The following is a 16,623-nucleotide window of genomic DNA, read 5'->3' as shown; positions in this document are numbered from 1 at the left end:
AGTATAAATAAAGTGTTTGATTCGTATATATATATATATATATATATATATATATATATATATATAAACATGTTTTATTTCCAAAAGACAAGATGTTATCGAGAATATATATTGCATACGAAAGTTCCCATGTAGTAGTTATAAATCATATATGATTTACTTGATAAAAAGAGTATATAGTGAAAACCGAGGCTTCGGGAGGGCTTCGGGAGCATAAACGCAAAGTTTCGGCACGAGAGATGGAAGAATGGAGCACCTAAACCCGGCACCCCAAGAGTTCTATTTATAGGGGTAGATTTTGGGTGCCATGTCGTGGTAAAGGATGGCCACGTCGTGGGGAGCAAATCCTATACTCTTCCACAATCCTATCCTCTTCCATTGACAAGACACCATCAGTCATGTTGCCACGTCGCGGCTAACTGTGCCACGTCGTGGCAAGCCTGACAGCCTCGGATTTTGGGTCTCAAACTTGTAAAATCCGTAACTTTCGCGTACGATCTCCGTTTTCGATGTTCTTTATATGCACGCGTAGGTGAGAATATACTCTACAACTCTCGTTTAGACTTCGTCGGCTAATTTTGATTTTATTTTTAATTATTTATTTTTAACAGGCCGAACCCGGAAAAGTCCGTTTAAATTCCATAACTCCTTCATCTGATGACCATATTCGTCAGACTTTTTACCGTTGCGATACTTTGGTTCAGACCTTCGATTCTTATTTAGGTTGTTTCGGTCAAAAGTCTCTTGATCTCTATTTCGAGTTTTTAGCTGTCTATTGCTATATCCGGATCTTGGAAAAATCATAACTTCCTCATACGAAGTCAGATTTGGACGTTCTTTTTATGTACGCTCACGGTTTAATGATATCTAAAACTTTCATTTAGATACTTAAAGCTAAAAACTATTGTATTGAAACTTCGCGTTTTTCGTTAATCGGTTGTGACATCCCCATATTTCTCGGCCAGAAAAGACCGATTTAATTTATGCTTTTTAAAATAAAATCAGAGAAATCTTTTTATAAGATATTGCGGAATTGGTCCCCAAACAATATATGATAAAAGTTTATCAAAATCCTTCATTAAGAAGGTATATATTTTCCATATATATATATATATATATATATATATATATATATATATATATATATATATATATATATATATATATATATATATATATATATATCAAAACCTCGGGATGTCATGTTCCGATACAGATCAAAAGCATAAACAAGACATTATAAGCCTTTCAACAGTTATTTACAACTACTGGCCTATAATCCAAAAATCACTCGTCGTCCTCCGACTATGCTCGGGGTCCACTACCTGTAATCATAAAACTGAGTGGGTCAGGCTTGGGAGCCTGGTGAGCATATAGGGTTTTCAACCCACAATAATAATATACTTATTAAGTTCACCAATCAACAATAACCCTGATTACCCATTCCCGTTGTCCTCACTTTACGTCCCTAAACACCTATCACAAGGGACCTAGCCTAAGGATTATCATCGGGATGGACACTACTGCTAAGGGGTTTCCTCAGCCATACATGTCCTTAAGGCAACCATGAGGGGGATGAAGTATGCCAATGAACATTTAATTCATCAACACTTACAAGTTGCGAACCTGCTAGTGTTCCACTGGACTATCTAGAAAGTCTGTGGTCGTCATCTATACTTCGCTAGATGACTACAACAACAACAACAACATCGACATCGAGGCCTCTCACCATTTTAACACACATCAACTATTTCATCTACCCATGTTCTACCCAACATATTTTGTAGATAAAAAGCATATACAGTTTAAAACTTGTATAACACATCAATTCAATAGTCACCTCGAATAAACAATTAGCATATTTACACATAACATGTATTTCAAGGTAGATACTTCATATCTATGTGTAAATTGAAAGTAACTACACACTCACATATTTTGGTGAAAATCAGGCAGCAATTCGTTTTCTAAAACGATCATTTCTAATAAATCCGGGAGTTTTATTGAGAAACCGGGCTCTGCGAAAGGTCGGGCTTTGAAACCGAAAAGATAAATTTTCCGGGCTTCTCGGGCACTTCGTGGAGTATTCCGGGCTTTACAATCGATACCGGGGCTTTGCGGGATGTTAAGATGAAGAAAATATGGAGAAAGGGGCTAAAAGTGGCAAAATTCCAAAAGTAACCGGAAACCCTCGCAGGTACCCTTCTATATATAGGGTCCGAAGTTTGATCCAACGGCTGAGAAGTTGGCACGCTTCGGAGATCCGACGGCTCGCAGGGGGTGGCTTCGCACATGCCTCGCATGGCTCGCACCTGGCTCGCACATGCGAGGGCTCGCTGGCGGCTTCTAAATGGACCGCGGCTTGCTGGCGCACCTGCGAGGCTCGGAGCTAGGCTATGCAAGGCTCGGACACACGCGTCAGCTGGGCGAAGCTTCGGCTGGGGAGCTGGCTGCTTCGGATTGGGCCTCCTCCTCGGTCGAATCAGAAGAGGACACGTGGCTCGCATGACTCAGCAGCCTTGGTAACTCAGCAGCCTAATGACTCAGCAGCCAGGTGACTCAGCAGGACACGTGTCACTTTCTAAGCGAGGGTGACGTGGCAATTGTGACTATGCGAAATTTCTCGGTTTTCGCGCCAAAACTTCTAAAATCCATAACTTTCGCATACGAGCTCCGTTTTTGACGTTCTTTATATGCACGCGTAGCTAAAATTACGATCTACAACTTCCATTTAGACTTCGTCGGCTAATTTTGACTTTAAATTTTATATTATTATTTTTAACAGACCGGGACAGGAAATGCGTTAAAAATTCATAACTTCTTCATCCGACGTCCGTTTTCGTCAGACTTTTTCCCGTTGTGCTCCTAATGACGAGACCTTCAATTCTCGTTTAGGTTGTGTCGGCTAAAAATTGCTCGATCTAAAATTCGAGTTTTTAGCTGTCTACTGCTACGCTGAAACTTCGAAAAATCATAACTTCCTCATACGAAGTCAGATTTGGGCGTTCTTTTTATCGAACTTCTCGGTTTAACGAATACTACGACTTTCGTTTAGATTACTAAGGCTAAAAAGTAGTTTATCAAAAACTCACTTTTTACGACATTCAGCACCGTGCCGGTTTTGTCGCGAAACTTCGACAGGTCATTACTTCTTCGTTATAACTCGGATTTTGGTATTCTTTATATCCCCGAAATCCTTGTTTCGACCACTACAACTTTATGTAAAGATATCGGGCTTATCTCACACTTTAATTTTGATGCTTATTTTTATTCTTAATTAATTAAGCCTAAAACACATAATTCACATAATATTCACATAATTCGTTTTCATTTCTTCAAAATGAGTTACAAAGGTTAACCTAGACTATCAACTCAATATAAATGCCTAGGCTAGAAACAAGAGTGTTACAATTCTCTCCCCCTTAGGATGATTCCGTCTCCGGAATCACATATCACCAAACAACTGCGGGTAGCGACTCATCATGTCACTTTCCGTTTCCCAAGTGAGATTTGGTCCATTCGTATGTTTCCAGCGCACAAGCACTAAATCGACCATCTTGCGTCGTAACTTCATAGTCTTACGGTCAACGATTGCCTCAGGTTCTTCGATCAACCTCTTGTTTTCATCCAACCTTAACTCAGAAATCGGAATTATGTCGGGCACATCTCTTGTGAACTTTCTCAAGTAACACACATGAAAGGTGTTATGAATACCTTCCAGTTCTTCCGGTAACTCTAGCTTGTAAGCTTGATTCCCGATCCTCTGAAGAACTTTAAATGGTCCAATAAACCTTGGACTCAACTTCCCTCGTTTCCCAAATCTTATAAGTCCCTTCCACGGCGAGACTTTAAGTAAAACCGAATCTCCAACATCGAAGGATATCGGTTGTCTTTTTCTTGTCAGCATAACTCTTTTGTCGATCTTGAGCAGCTAACATCCTTTCCCTTATCACTTTCAACTTTTCAGCAGTCTCATGGACTATTTCAGGTCCCATAAACTGCTTTTCCCCAGCTTCCAACCAACATGATGGCGTTCAACACTTCTCCGCATACAAAGCGTGATAAGGTGCCATCTTAATGCTTGAGTGGAAACTATTATTATAGGAGAATTCTACTAAAGGTAAGTGTTCATCCCAGTTACCTTGGAATTCTAGGGTACATGCTCTCAGCATATCCTCCAATGTTTGAATCGTTCGCTTGCTCTGACCATCGGTTTGCGGATGGTAAGCTGTACTCAAACACAACTTGGTACCCAATTCCTCTTGTAGACTCCTCCAAAACCTTGAGGTAAAATGGCTGTCACGATCGGACACAATCGTTAACGGAACACCGTGAAGCCTCACAATTTCCTTCACGTAAGAATTCGCAAGTTTATCCATAGACCATTTCTCTTTGGCCGCTATGAAATGCGCACTCTTAGTGAAGCGATCAACGACCACCCAAATCATGTCGTGACCGTTCCTTGTTCTGGGCAGTTTAGTCACAAAATCCATGGTGACGTCTTCCCATTTACCCATGGGTACGGGTAAAGGTTCTAAACTCCCATACGGTTTCTGATGTTGTGCCTTAACCCTAGCACAAGTTACACACTCGGCCACATACTTAGCAACATCGAGCTTCATCGTCGGCCACCAATAATAGGGTTTTAGATCCCTATACATTTTCGTACTGCCAGGATGAATTGAGTACATGGTCTTGTGAGCTTCTTCCATCAGAAGATCTCTTATTCCGCCCGTCTTAGGTACCCAAATTCTATCTTGAAATACCTTCAATCCTTGGTTGTTTGTACCGAACACTAACGTTTTGCCCAAACGTTCTTCCTTTCGGTCATTTTTCTCTAAAGCTTCCTCTTGAGCTTTCTTTATACTTTCCACAATTGTCGAGACAACTTCAATTCTCAACGCTCTTGGCCTTTTCTTTTAAGGTTTACCTTCCGACTGAGAGCATCGGCAACAACATTTGCTTTACCAGGGTGGTAAACTATCTCACAGTCGTAGTCCTTGAGTAACTCTAGCCAGCGTCGTTGCCTCATGTTCAATTCCTTCTGATTAAAGAGATATTGGAGACTCTTATGATCAGTGAAAAGTTTACACTTGGTGCCATAAAGATAATGCCTCCATATCTTCAAGGCAAATACTACCGCTGCCAACTCCAGATCATGAGTGGGGTAGTTCTTTTCATGTTCCTTCAATTGCCTCGATGCATACGCGATCACTTTATCCCTTTGGGTCAGAACACAACCTAACCCAACTCCGGATGCATCGCTATAAACTGCAAAGTCATCAACTCCTTCGGGCAATGAAAGAATCGGTGCTTCACACAATCTCTTCTTCAACTTCTCAAAGGCTTCCTTATGCTTCTCATTCCAAGCATAAGTGGCTCCTTTGTGGGTCAAAGCTGTTAATGGAGTAGCAATCGAAGAAAAGCCTTGGATAAACCTTCGGTAATATCCAGCTAATCCTAAAAAGCTTCGAATCTCCGTAGGACTTTTTGGTTGTTCCCACTTCATTACAGCTTCAATCTTTGCTGGGTCGACCATTATCCCTTCTTGGTTAACCACATGACCTAAAAATTGGACTTCTTGAATCCAAAATTCACACTTGGAGAACTTTGCATACAGCTTCTCCTTTTTCAGGACTTCTAGCACTTCACGCAGATGCTTTTCATGCTCCTACTTGCTTTTCGAATAAATCAAGATATCATCTATGAATACTATCACGGATTTATCTAAGAATGGTTTACAAACCCTATTCATCAAATCCATGAAAGCTGCTGGGGCATTGGTTAGTCCGAACGACATAACCAAAAATTCATAGTGTCCATATCTCGTTCTAAAAGCAGTCTTTTCGATGTCCTGCTCTCTCACCTTTAGTTGATGATATCCCGACCTAAGATCGATCTTCGAGAAATAGCTCGAACCCTGCAACTGGTCGAACAAGTCATCGATCCTTGGCAACGGGTACTTGTTCTTTATCGTCACTTTGTTCAGCTCTCTGTAATCAATGCACATTCTCATGCTTCCGTCTTTCTTCTTTACAAATAACACAGGGGCTCCCCAGGGTGATGAACTAGGTCGAATGAAACCTTTGTCCAATAACTCCTGAAGTTGTGCCATAAGTTCTTTCATTTCGGTTGGCGCTAATCAATAAGGTGCTTTCGCTATCGGCGTCGTTCCTGGTAACAAGTTGATACGAAATTCTACTTGTCGATCAGGGGGCAATCCGGGACGATCTTCGGGAAAGACTTCCGGATAATCACACACCACCAGAATATTCTGCACCTCCTTCTTTTCCATCTTGGCATCGATCACGAACGCTAGATATGATGTACATCCTTTGGCCAAACACTTTCTGGCTTTAATTAGGGAAATGATTCCAGAGTTTACTCTGCGTTTGTCTCCGTACACCATAAACGACTCTCTCCCTGGTGGGTTTACTTTTACTATCTTCTTTCTACATAGTATTTCTGCGTCGTTGGTGCTAAGCCAATCCATTCCTAAAACTATGTCGAATCCATTTAACTCGATAGGAAATAATTCCTCTTGGAACTTATTCCCATCCAAGTCAATGAGGATGTTTTTCATACGATGGCTAACAGGTATAAACTTGCCACTAGCAATCTCGACTATTATAGCATTAACTAGCATATCTACAGGCAAAGCTAGCTTTCTACCAAATTCATGCGATATAAAGGAGTAATTGGCTCCAGAATCAAACAAAATTTGGGCAGGCAATTCGTTTACAAGAAAGGTACCTGAAGCGACATCGGCTTCTTCTTTCGCAGCTTCAAGCGTCATCTGGAAGGCTCTCGCCTTCGGCTTTGGTGGTAGATTGGGTTTTGCTGCGTCCTTCTTCTTCAGGCAGTCCCTCAAAATGTGCCCTTCTTCATTGCACCCAAAACATACGTTCTTATTGAAGGTGCATTCATTGGCATAATGCCCTGGCTTTCCACATTTGTAACAAGTGACTTCCACGCTGCACTTCCCAGCATGTTTCTTCCTACACTTGTCACACCACTTGGCTTCGCTTCCTCCTCCAAACTTTCTCGAACCAGTCTTCGAGAATTTGTTCTTTTTATTGGAACCTGAAGTTCCTTCCAACTTTCTCTTTTCGCCAACTTCAACCTTGCTGGTGGCTCTCCCTTTTATCATATCTTCAACAGACTTGGCAGCCCAGATAGCTGCCTCCAAAGTAAGTGCCTGACGTAATGGCACCGCATACTCCCATGGAAGTCCCTTTGCGTACCTGTCTATTTTTGCCAACTCATCTGGGACAATACGCAAAGCAAACTCCATTTTATCTGTGAAGTTATTTGTATATTCGTCAACGGTCATACTCCCCTTCTGCAACGTTAGAAATTGGTTTTCTAACTCAAGTACGTTTTGGGCCGAGCAGTACTTGCGCTTGAAGTGCACTAAGAACTCTGCCCAAGTTAATTGCAGTGGCTCATTAGGGCTTAGGGTTTTCCCCAAAGTGCTCCACCAACGAGCAGCACTACCCCTGAACTGACGTACTGCAAACGTAGTTTGTAACTTGCCTTGGCAATCACAAGTCATGAAAGCCAACTCCATTTCCGAGATCCAGTCCATTACTCCGACAAGATCTTCTTTTCCATTGAAGGTCGATGGCTTGCAAGTCATAAAGTCCTTATACTTGCACCCATTTCTCTCCACTCTACCCTCGTGGTTATTCCTCCCAACCACAAGCGGTTCACTATGACCCACCGATCTGCTATTGTTCCCTTCTTCAGATCGATCGTCATTTAGTTCATGTTGTTCAACAGGAACTGAAGGTTCATCCCTGTCGTTCAGCAACATTTTCCTCAATTCCTCCATCTGTTCAGCCAACATGGCCTGAATCATAGTTCGTACTCCAGCCATAGTGATGGGTTCGGGTGCAGCTCCTACTATAGGCACATGTTCCATCACAGGAGGTTGAGGTTGTTGGTTTCTGTTTGCATTTCCAGCTCCACTCCGAGTTCTTGCCATTACAATCTATATACCGAATAAGGCGAAATTTAGGTCTTTATCCTTGTTAGACATGTCAATTCCCTTATCACTCCGAAACGTTTACATGTTAGTTATAATCTCGTATTCATACGCTTAGAATCCTACACACATAAGGTTTCCAGATCCGGTCGGCAACAGACCATAGATCCGAAAAAATAATGGCACACATGGCACACACATAGCATTTAGCACATAAGGGCATTTTAGGCATCTTCCCTAAAATAAACTAGTGCTCGTGTCCAAAATATGGTAGACACTCATCTCACAATCATCACTTAGCATTCTAAGTTCAAGTCTAGAAATTCTACAATTTCTTAGTTCGCTTAAACTAATGCTATGATACCAACTGTGACATCCCCATATTTCTCGGCCAGAAAAGACCGATTTAATTTATGCTTTTTAAAATAAAATCAGAGAAATCTTTTTATAAGATATTGCGGAATTGGTCCCCAAACAATATATGATAAAAGTTTATCAAAATCCTTCATTAAGAAGGTATATATTTTCCATATATATATATATATCAAAACCTCGGGATGTCATGTTCCGATACAGATCAAAAGCATAAACAAGACATTATAAGCCTTTCAACAGTTATTTACAACTACTGGCCTATAATCCAAAAATCACTCGTCGTCCTCCGACTATGCTCGGGGTCCACTACCTGTAATCATAAAACTGAGTGGGTCAGGCTTGGGAGCCTGGTGAGCATATAGGGTTTTCAACCCACAATAATAATATACTTATTAAGTTCACCAATCAACAATAACCCTGATTACCCATTCCCGTTGTCCTCACTTTACGTCCCTAAACACCTATCACAAGGGACCTAGCCTAAGGATTATCATCGGGATGGACACTACTGCTAAGGGGTTTCCTCAGCCATACATGTCCTTAAGGCAACCATGAGGGGGATGAAGTATGCCAATGAACATTTAATTCATCAACACTTACAAGTTGCGAACCTGCTAGTGTTCCACTGGACTATCTAGAAAGTCTGTGGTCGTCATCTATACTTCGCTAGATGACTACAACAACAACAACAACATCGACATCGAGGCCTCTCACCATTTTAACACACATCAACTATTTCATCTACCCATGTTCTACCCAACATATTTTGTAGATAAAAAGCATATACAGTTTAAAACTTGTATAACACATCAATTCAACAGTCACCTCGAATAAACAATTAGCATATTTACACATAACATGTATTTCAAGGTAGATACTTCATATCTATGTGTAAATTGAAAGTAACTACACACTCACATATTTTGGTGAAAATCAGGCAGCACTTCGTTTTCTAAAACGATCGTTTCTAATAAATCCGGGAGTTTTATTGAGAAACCGGGCTCTGCGAAAGGTCGGGCTTTGAAACCGAAAAGATAAATTTTCCGGGCTTCTCGGGCACTTCGTGGGGTATTCCGGGCTTTACAATCGATACCGGGGCTTTGCGGGATGTTAAGATGAAGAAAATATGGAGAAAGGGGCTAAAAGTGGCAAAATTCCAAAAGTAACCGGAAACCCTCGCAGGTACCCTTCTATATATAGGGTCCGAAGTTTGATCCAACGGCTGAGAAGTTGGCACGCTTCGGAGATCCGACGGCTCGCAGGGGGTGGCTTCGCACATGCCTCGCATGGCTCGCACCTGGATCGCACATGCGAGGGCTCACTGGCGGCTTCTAAGTGGACCGCGGCTTGTTGGCGCACCTGCGAGGCTCGGAGCTAGGCTATGCAAGGCTCGGACACACGTGTCAGCTGGGCGAAGCTTCGGCTGGGGAGCTGGCTGCTTCGGATTGGGCCTCCTCCTCGGTCGAATCAGAAGAGGACACGTGGCTCACATGACTCAGCAACCTTGGTGACTCAGCAGCCTAATGACTCAGCAGCCAGGTGACTCAGCAGGACACGTGTCACTTTCTAAGCGAGGGTGACGTGGCAATTGTGACTATGCGAAATTTCTCGGTTTTCGCGCCAAAACTTCTAAAATCCATAACTTTCGCATACGAGCTCCGTTTTTGACGTTCTTTATATGCACGCGTAGCTAAAATTACGATCTACAACTTCCGTTTAGACTTCGTCGGCTAATTTTGACTTTAAATTTTATATTATTATTTTTAACAGACCAGGACAGGAAATGCGTTAAAAATTCATAACTTCTTCATCCGACGTCCGTTTTCGTCAGACTTTTTCCCGTTGTGCTCCTAATGATGAGACCTTCAATTCTTGTTTAGGTTGTGTCGGCTAAAAATTGCTCGATCTAAAATTCGAGTTTTTAGCTGTCTACTGCTACGCTGAAACTTCGAAAAATCATAACTTCCTCATACGAAGTCAGATTTGGGCGTTCTTTTTATCGAACTTCTCGGTTTAACGAATACTACGACTTTCGTTTAGATTACTAAGGCTAAAAAGTAGTTTATCAAAAACTCACTTTTTACGACATTCAACACCGTGCCGATTTTGTCGCGAAACTTCGACAGGTCATAACTTCTTCGTTATAACTCGGATTTTGGTATTCTTTATATCCCCGAAATCCTTGTTTCGACCGCTACAACTTTATGTAAAGATATCGGGCTTATCTCACACTTTAATTTTGATGCTTATTTTTATTCTTAATTAATTAAGCCTAAAACACATAATTCACATAATATTCACATAATTCCTTTTCATTTCTTCAAAATGAGTTACAAAGGTTAACCTAGACTATCAACTCAATATAAATGCCTAGGCTAGAAACACGAGTGTTACATCGGTGTTGTCGGTTTTGTAGAAAATTTTAGAATGGTCATAACTTCTTCGTTATAACTCGAATTTTTGTGTTCTTAGTATTTCTGTAAACCTTGACACAATATCTAGCATAGTAGGTAACCAAATAGAGACTTTTGTACATTTTATTTTCGAAGTTAATTTCATTAATTCAAGAGTGGTTACAATACTTGACTTTTTAGGTCATTACATAGAGTCGTAATATCGGGTTGTCACAGATGATCCTATGCCTCAAAGCTCTAAAGATGATTCAACTAAAGAGGTGGTAGTTGGTGGAAGCCGGGAAACTACCAAGCGGCGGATAACTTGGGTGGACCCTCCTCCCCCCTTGTTGGAGATGTTGGTGCCAGTACCATCGGAAAACGTCTTCGCAAGAGGCGTAACGTGGAATTCTTATTGGGGGAGTTTGATGTTATAATTACCATCGCCGATGAGGACATTTCGAACTTGTCGGAGGGGATAGACATCGAGGCAACAGAACCGCCTTAGGAACCAAAAGAAGTGACAAAGGATGACATTGACCTTGGTGATGATCTTAGGAAGGAGCTAGGGGTAAAGTTCTAACCTCCTCTGGCTTTTTCTCGTCTCCACTAAAAGGAAATGCTGGTGCGAGAGCTCCTCCTTCTCCTTCAGTTTCTTCTGGTGTCTTTCTCCTAGAGTGGACGGTCACTCATGAGTCTCTTCTAGGTGTGGGCATTTGGACCGGATTGGACCGGACCATTTTTTTGGACCCCCGAGTCGGTTCTCGGTTCTAGGAATCCATCAAAAATGGTCTAGTTTTTTACCCGGTCCTGTTTGGTTTTTGCCGGGTTTAGAACCGGTTGGACCCGATTTAAAAAAAAATTGTAATCTGTGAAAATTTTTAAACAACCATAACTCATTCGTTTTATGTCGAATTGACATGCGGTTTTTACTAACGTTTAATTTACAGTTTACAGATGAATTTAGACTATAATTTTGTTGATTTTGGTATTATATTCAATGAGTTACAGACTTTCAAAGTTGAGCTATTAAAGCTGAAAAATTTCAGCTTTTCAGCAACATTTTTAAAATTTTGTAATCTTTGAAAATTTTTAAACAACCATAACTCATTCGTTTTAAGTCGGATTGACACGCAGTTTTTTCCATCGTTTAATTTACAGTTTGTAGATGAATTTTGACTATAATTTTGTTGATTTAGGTATTATATTCAATGAGTTACAATCTTTCAAAGTTGAGCTATCAAAGTTGAAAATTTTCAGCTTTTCAACAAGATTTTTAAAATTTTGTAATATGTGAAATTTTTTAAACAACCATAACTCATTCGTTTTAAGTCGGATTGACCTGGGGCTTTTTCCAACATTTAATTTATAGTTTGTAGATAAATTTAAACATTAATTTCATTGATTTTTGTATTATATTCAGTGAGTTACAATCAGGGCCGGTCCATAGGTTTTTGTTGCCCTGGGCCATGAGGCTTAACAATGCCCCTATAAATGTACAAAAACTATGTAAAACAAAATCTAAAACAAACTAAACACATCTTTTTATTTACAAAATCATATTAAGACAAATTAAAAATCTCATTAAGACTAAAAACCACATGATAAATTGTTCTATACAACTTTAATATTATTTAAGGATCATAAAACCTAGTCATGCCTCATCATAGAAGTAATCTTGAAGTGCTTACCCTCCCACGATCTTCAAAGTGAACAACTTGATCAATTCTGGAATATCAATAGTGAAGGAAGGCATTGAACTATCAAATCAGAAAAATCTCATCCCTTGACAATATGAGCTAAAAGAGATTTGTACAGTATCATTGCACTTATTTGTACAGTACCATTGCACTTATTAGACACATCACAATAAGATTATTCAGATTTCAGAAAACCATCAGATTTTCAAAAATTCAGAAATCAACAAATTATATAAATCCAATTATTCAGAATGAATTCACATCTCAGAAAAATCAAAATCAGGTTCATACATATCACTACATCAGATTTCCAGCAATTGTGATAACTTTAATTCAGAAATTAACTAAAAATATCAGCAACTTAATTTGATCATAAATCACAAGAGAAGAAAGAAATTACCTGGAAAATTAATGAAGCTTAGTGTAATCCAGGATCAACAACACTGCAAGTTTGCAATTTTGGATGAGTTGGATCGAAAATTTCACTTCTCCAGACTCCAGGAACCTTAATAAAAAAACTGAAATTTCAAAAAATTTAACCAATACTCACTATCAAATTTTCGAAACATAAAGTATTCATTATTCAACTAGGTTATGCAAGAAATTTGAAATACTAGAAAAAACTTACCGGATTAGGACCTTAGGAGGAGAAGAATTCATTCAATCGCTGTATCCACCTTTGAATCTTCACTTTAAGTCTTTAGCACAATAGAATTAGAGCAATAGATAAACTAGTAGGGACGATTCAGACATTTAGTAGAGGACGATTCAAGAAAGAAAGAAAGAAGAATATATGAGAACTGGAGAAGCTATTGATTTATCGAGAGAGAGGGCAAGAGAAGCGTTGAACTGTTGAGTGGTGAAGCAATGAATCGGAAGAGATAATAGGGCAGTAGGCGATTGAATTGATGCAGACTAAATCTTGATTGTCCATCTCCTTTCTCCAGAAGGGACGCTAGGGACGCCTCGTGTTCTTCATCTTCAATTATTACGAAGAGTCGGAATTGTTGTACCGTTGTAGTTGCTGCTATAGTGCTATTAGGTCTCCAAAAATTTGTTGCCCCAAGTCTTGAACGGGATGGTTTACTGGACTAGTCTTCAGTCTTCTTGACATTAACAGGCCCAAATGTACCATAATACATAATACCTATAAGAGGCTATGAAAAATTGATGCCCCATTAAAAATTGCTGCCCTGGGCAATGGCCCTTCTCGCCCTGGGCTTGGGCCGGCACTGGTTACAATCCTTCAAAGTTCAGCTATCAAAGCTGAGATATTTCAACTTTTTAACTATTATTTTAGACTATAATTCTGAATTTTATGTATCTTTGACAAATAAATCATATGAAAGGGATCTTGTTGAACTTGATTTATATGGTAGTTGTTTTTATTTGGAAAAATAATTTTGCAAGTTTTAATATTATAACATCAAGGTAGATTAGTTATGCATGAAACGAAAACGGAATCATTTTACAAGTTGTATCATATCAAACCTAATAACATATTCATTTTAATGAGTTCTATCAAACCCAAAAACTTATTTTAACGACTTGTACTCTATGCAATTAAAGTTGTACCGATCTAAATGGGTCCAAGAACCAGAAAACCTGGACACGGACACGGACACGGCTCATCCGGTCCAGTCGACGGTCCACAATATTCTCCATAACCGGTCTGGTCCAAGAGCCGATCTGGTTTGGTTCAGTCCAAATGCTCACCCCTAGTCACTTCTAAAGCAACATTCTGTTGTGTATGAGTGGAGTCGTCATACGTTCCCTCCGACCACTATTGGATCCTTGGAGCTCCTATCCAACTCCCACATGGCCAATAGCCTCCAATACACGGCGACCCAGGTTGCTCCTTATTTGGTGGTTGTTGATGGGTGCCTTTTCCATGTCAATGCGGATTTGGCTGAGTTGACCTCCATTCGGGATGAGCGAGACGAGTTAAAGGCACGAGTGTTAGGCATTGAGGGGGAGTTCGTAATTTTGAGGAACGTTATGACCTCTTGGCTTGTAAGAAGGCATCCGTGGAGGAGTAGGTGGCTAGTTTGGATGGGCTTGTCAATCGTTTGTCTCAACGTGTAGAGGTCGTGGTGGGGGAGAAAGAGGCCTGGGAGAATAGGGTGAAGCTACAGGATGAACAATTGTCTATGTAAAAATCAAAGGGAAAGGTAATGGAGGAAGATGAGGCTTGGCTCTTTCAGAAAGGGGCCGTCCGTGTGGTGGACTGGGCGGTGTAGTGCCCTGAGTTATCACTCAGGGTTAGATGAATGAAGGTGGCATGTATGGTCATTGGTGTAGAGGGTGCAAACAAATTGTTCGAAAGCAGTTTGCTACCGGGAAGTTTAACCTCGGGGAAGCAAGCGCTATTGTGGAGCACACCTAGGAGATGCACGCCTCTGTGAAGACATTCATGGAGACGGACCTTGCCTCCTATTTTCGTCTTGGCGACCTTGATATGGAAGGAATCTGTCATTTATGCAACAATTCTAATGCCAAAGAAAACCGAACCGAAAGTAGCCCCCCCCCCCCCCCCCCCGGCTGAGTTGGCCCCTCCTCCAGTCCTCCTGGTAGGTGAACCTTTCTATTATGTTTAATGTTTGAAAGACAAGTTCAAACAATCGTTTAGTTTAATTTTTGTCCCTGTGTGGCCTTTGTCTAAGTCTAGGGAATGTCCGGCAAACAATACCCTTCTTTTTCCTCTATTTTTTTGTATAGGTAATGCTAATTGTATGATTGTTCTTTGTTTAAGGTTTTTTCACTTGTCATCCTAGGTGGTTTGTGTTGGCCATCTTGGGTTCATATTCTTCCTAAAGGTTAGTGTTGGCCTTGGGGATGGTTTTGTCTATTGGTTTTTTGCACCAAAAATGATGGGTGTTTGCCTTCGGAATTTATTAACTGTAATTCCTATTTGTTTGGCATGTTTTTGGGACCCAAAGCATGCTCTATCTTTTTGTTAATGGGGGATGCTTGTTTTTAGCCGTAGTGTTTTGGCTTGGGTCGAGAGCTCACTCTAGTAAAGCTCATGCCTCGTTCCTACTTAGAGTCATGAATTTGTATTTTTGGGTCAAGGCTTTGGCTAGCCTTATTGTGTAAACCTTAGTTGGTCCATTAAGGTGTCCCTTTTTGTTAAGGTTTTGGTATTACCTTTTATTTAGACTTTGTTCTAAGTCAGAGGCCTAAGAGATTTGCATTCTGGCCCTAGTCATTGAAGTCAAGTGGAGATCGTCACCTCGAGGCATTTAGGACTTAGGTATTTTGTATCAAGGAAAGGTTATGAGCCTTTGAAGCCTTTTTTCATGTCATGGGAAAGGGTAATGGCCCTTTGGATTAAATTGACATGTTTAGGTTTAAGGTTATGAGCCTTTAAAGCCTATGGTTGCATTCTTGCACTAATTTCTCTCAAGCGACGTGGATGATCAGTCCATGTTGTCTCTTGGTAAATGTGAACTACCTCATGTTAATGTGGTACCAAGCTTGGATATTAATAAAACATCTGAAATGTTTTTTGAAGTATTCAGTTTTCATCACTCTATTGATAGTACTTTTGAGACATCAATTTTGTCGAATGGGAGTAACAATGACTAAAAATTTGCACAAATGTGGGCGTAAGACTGATGATTTTGAGCACTACAACATTCTTATGATGTACATGCAACCCTAATGCTTTGGATGTAGGTTTTTCTCAAGTTATACATGCAAATTAATAATCCAAAGCAAAACCCTAATCTAGCATGTTATTTTTGAAATTTATAACATAAACATAGTTAGATGATTACCTCACTTGTTACATTGTAATAACAAGAACAATCTTTCTTGATCTTGACTTCTGAAATCCTAGTGCCCCAAGTGTTGCACCTATATTGTAGTCACAAACACTCAATGCAAAGGATGAGTAGGATAAGGGCTTAGAATTCAGCTAGGTTCTTACAAAGAATCATTAGGCCGAAATCCTTAGTGAGAGGGTCTTGAAATAGTTGTGGATATTAGGGTTTTCAGGTGGAAACCCTAATACTTTACTTAGGCACCAAGCCTCCCATGAACTCCTTCCTTAGAGCCCTTGGAAGAAATCTATAGGGCTTTCCTATAGGACTACACTCTATGGAGTCCATCAGCCCAATTATGGAACTATCAATGATTTTCACAACAGTCCCTCAATACTTACTTC

The 16,623-nt window shown here is 40.3% G+C and overlaps 1 long non-coding RNA gene across 1 annotated transcript; it reads right to left on the bottom strand.

Moving 5' to 3' along the window:
• Nucleotides 1-12,202: 12,202 nt before the first annotated feature.
• On the bottom strand, nucleotides 12,203-13,480 carry LOC145069530 (uncharacterized). The gene is made up of 3 exons (XR_013689540.1): nucleotides 13,084-13,480; nucleotides 12,856-12,973; nucleotides 12,203-12,483 (listed from the first exon to the last, which is right to left on the bottom strand). It is a non-coding gene; the product is annotated as an uncharacterized LOC145069530 (long non-coding RNA).
• Between the last annotated feature and the right edge of the window lie 3,143 nt (nucleotides 13,481-16,623).

The sequence above is a fragment of the Lactuca serriola genome, chromosome 8 (assembly GCF_051521515.1).
Source record: "Lactuca serriola cultivar US96UC23 chromosome 8, Lser_US96UC23_V15, whole genome shotgun sequence".
Taxonomy (NCBI): domain Eukaryota; kingdom Viridiplantae; phylum Streptophyta; class Magnoliopsida; order Asterales; family Asteraceae; genus Lactuca; species Lactuca serriola.
The sequence above is the reverse complement of the archived record's forward strand: the minus strand, read 5'-3'. Positions and strand labels throughout refer to the sequence as shown.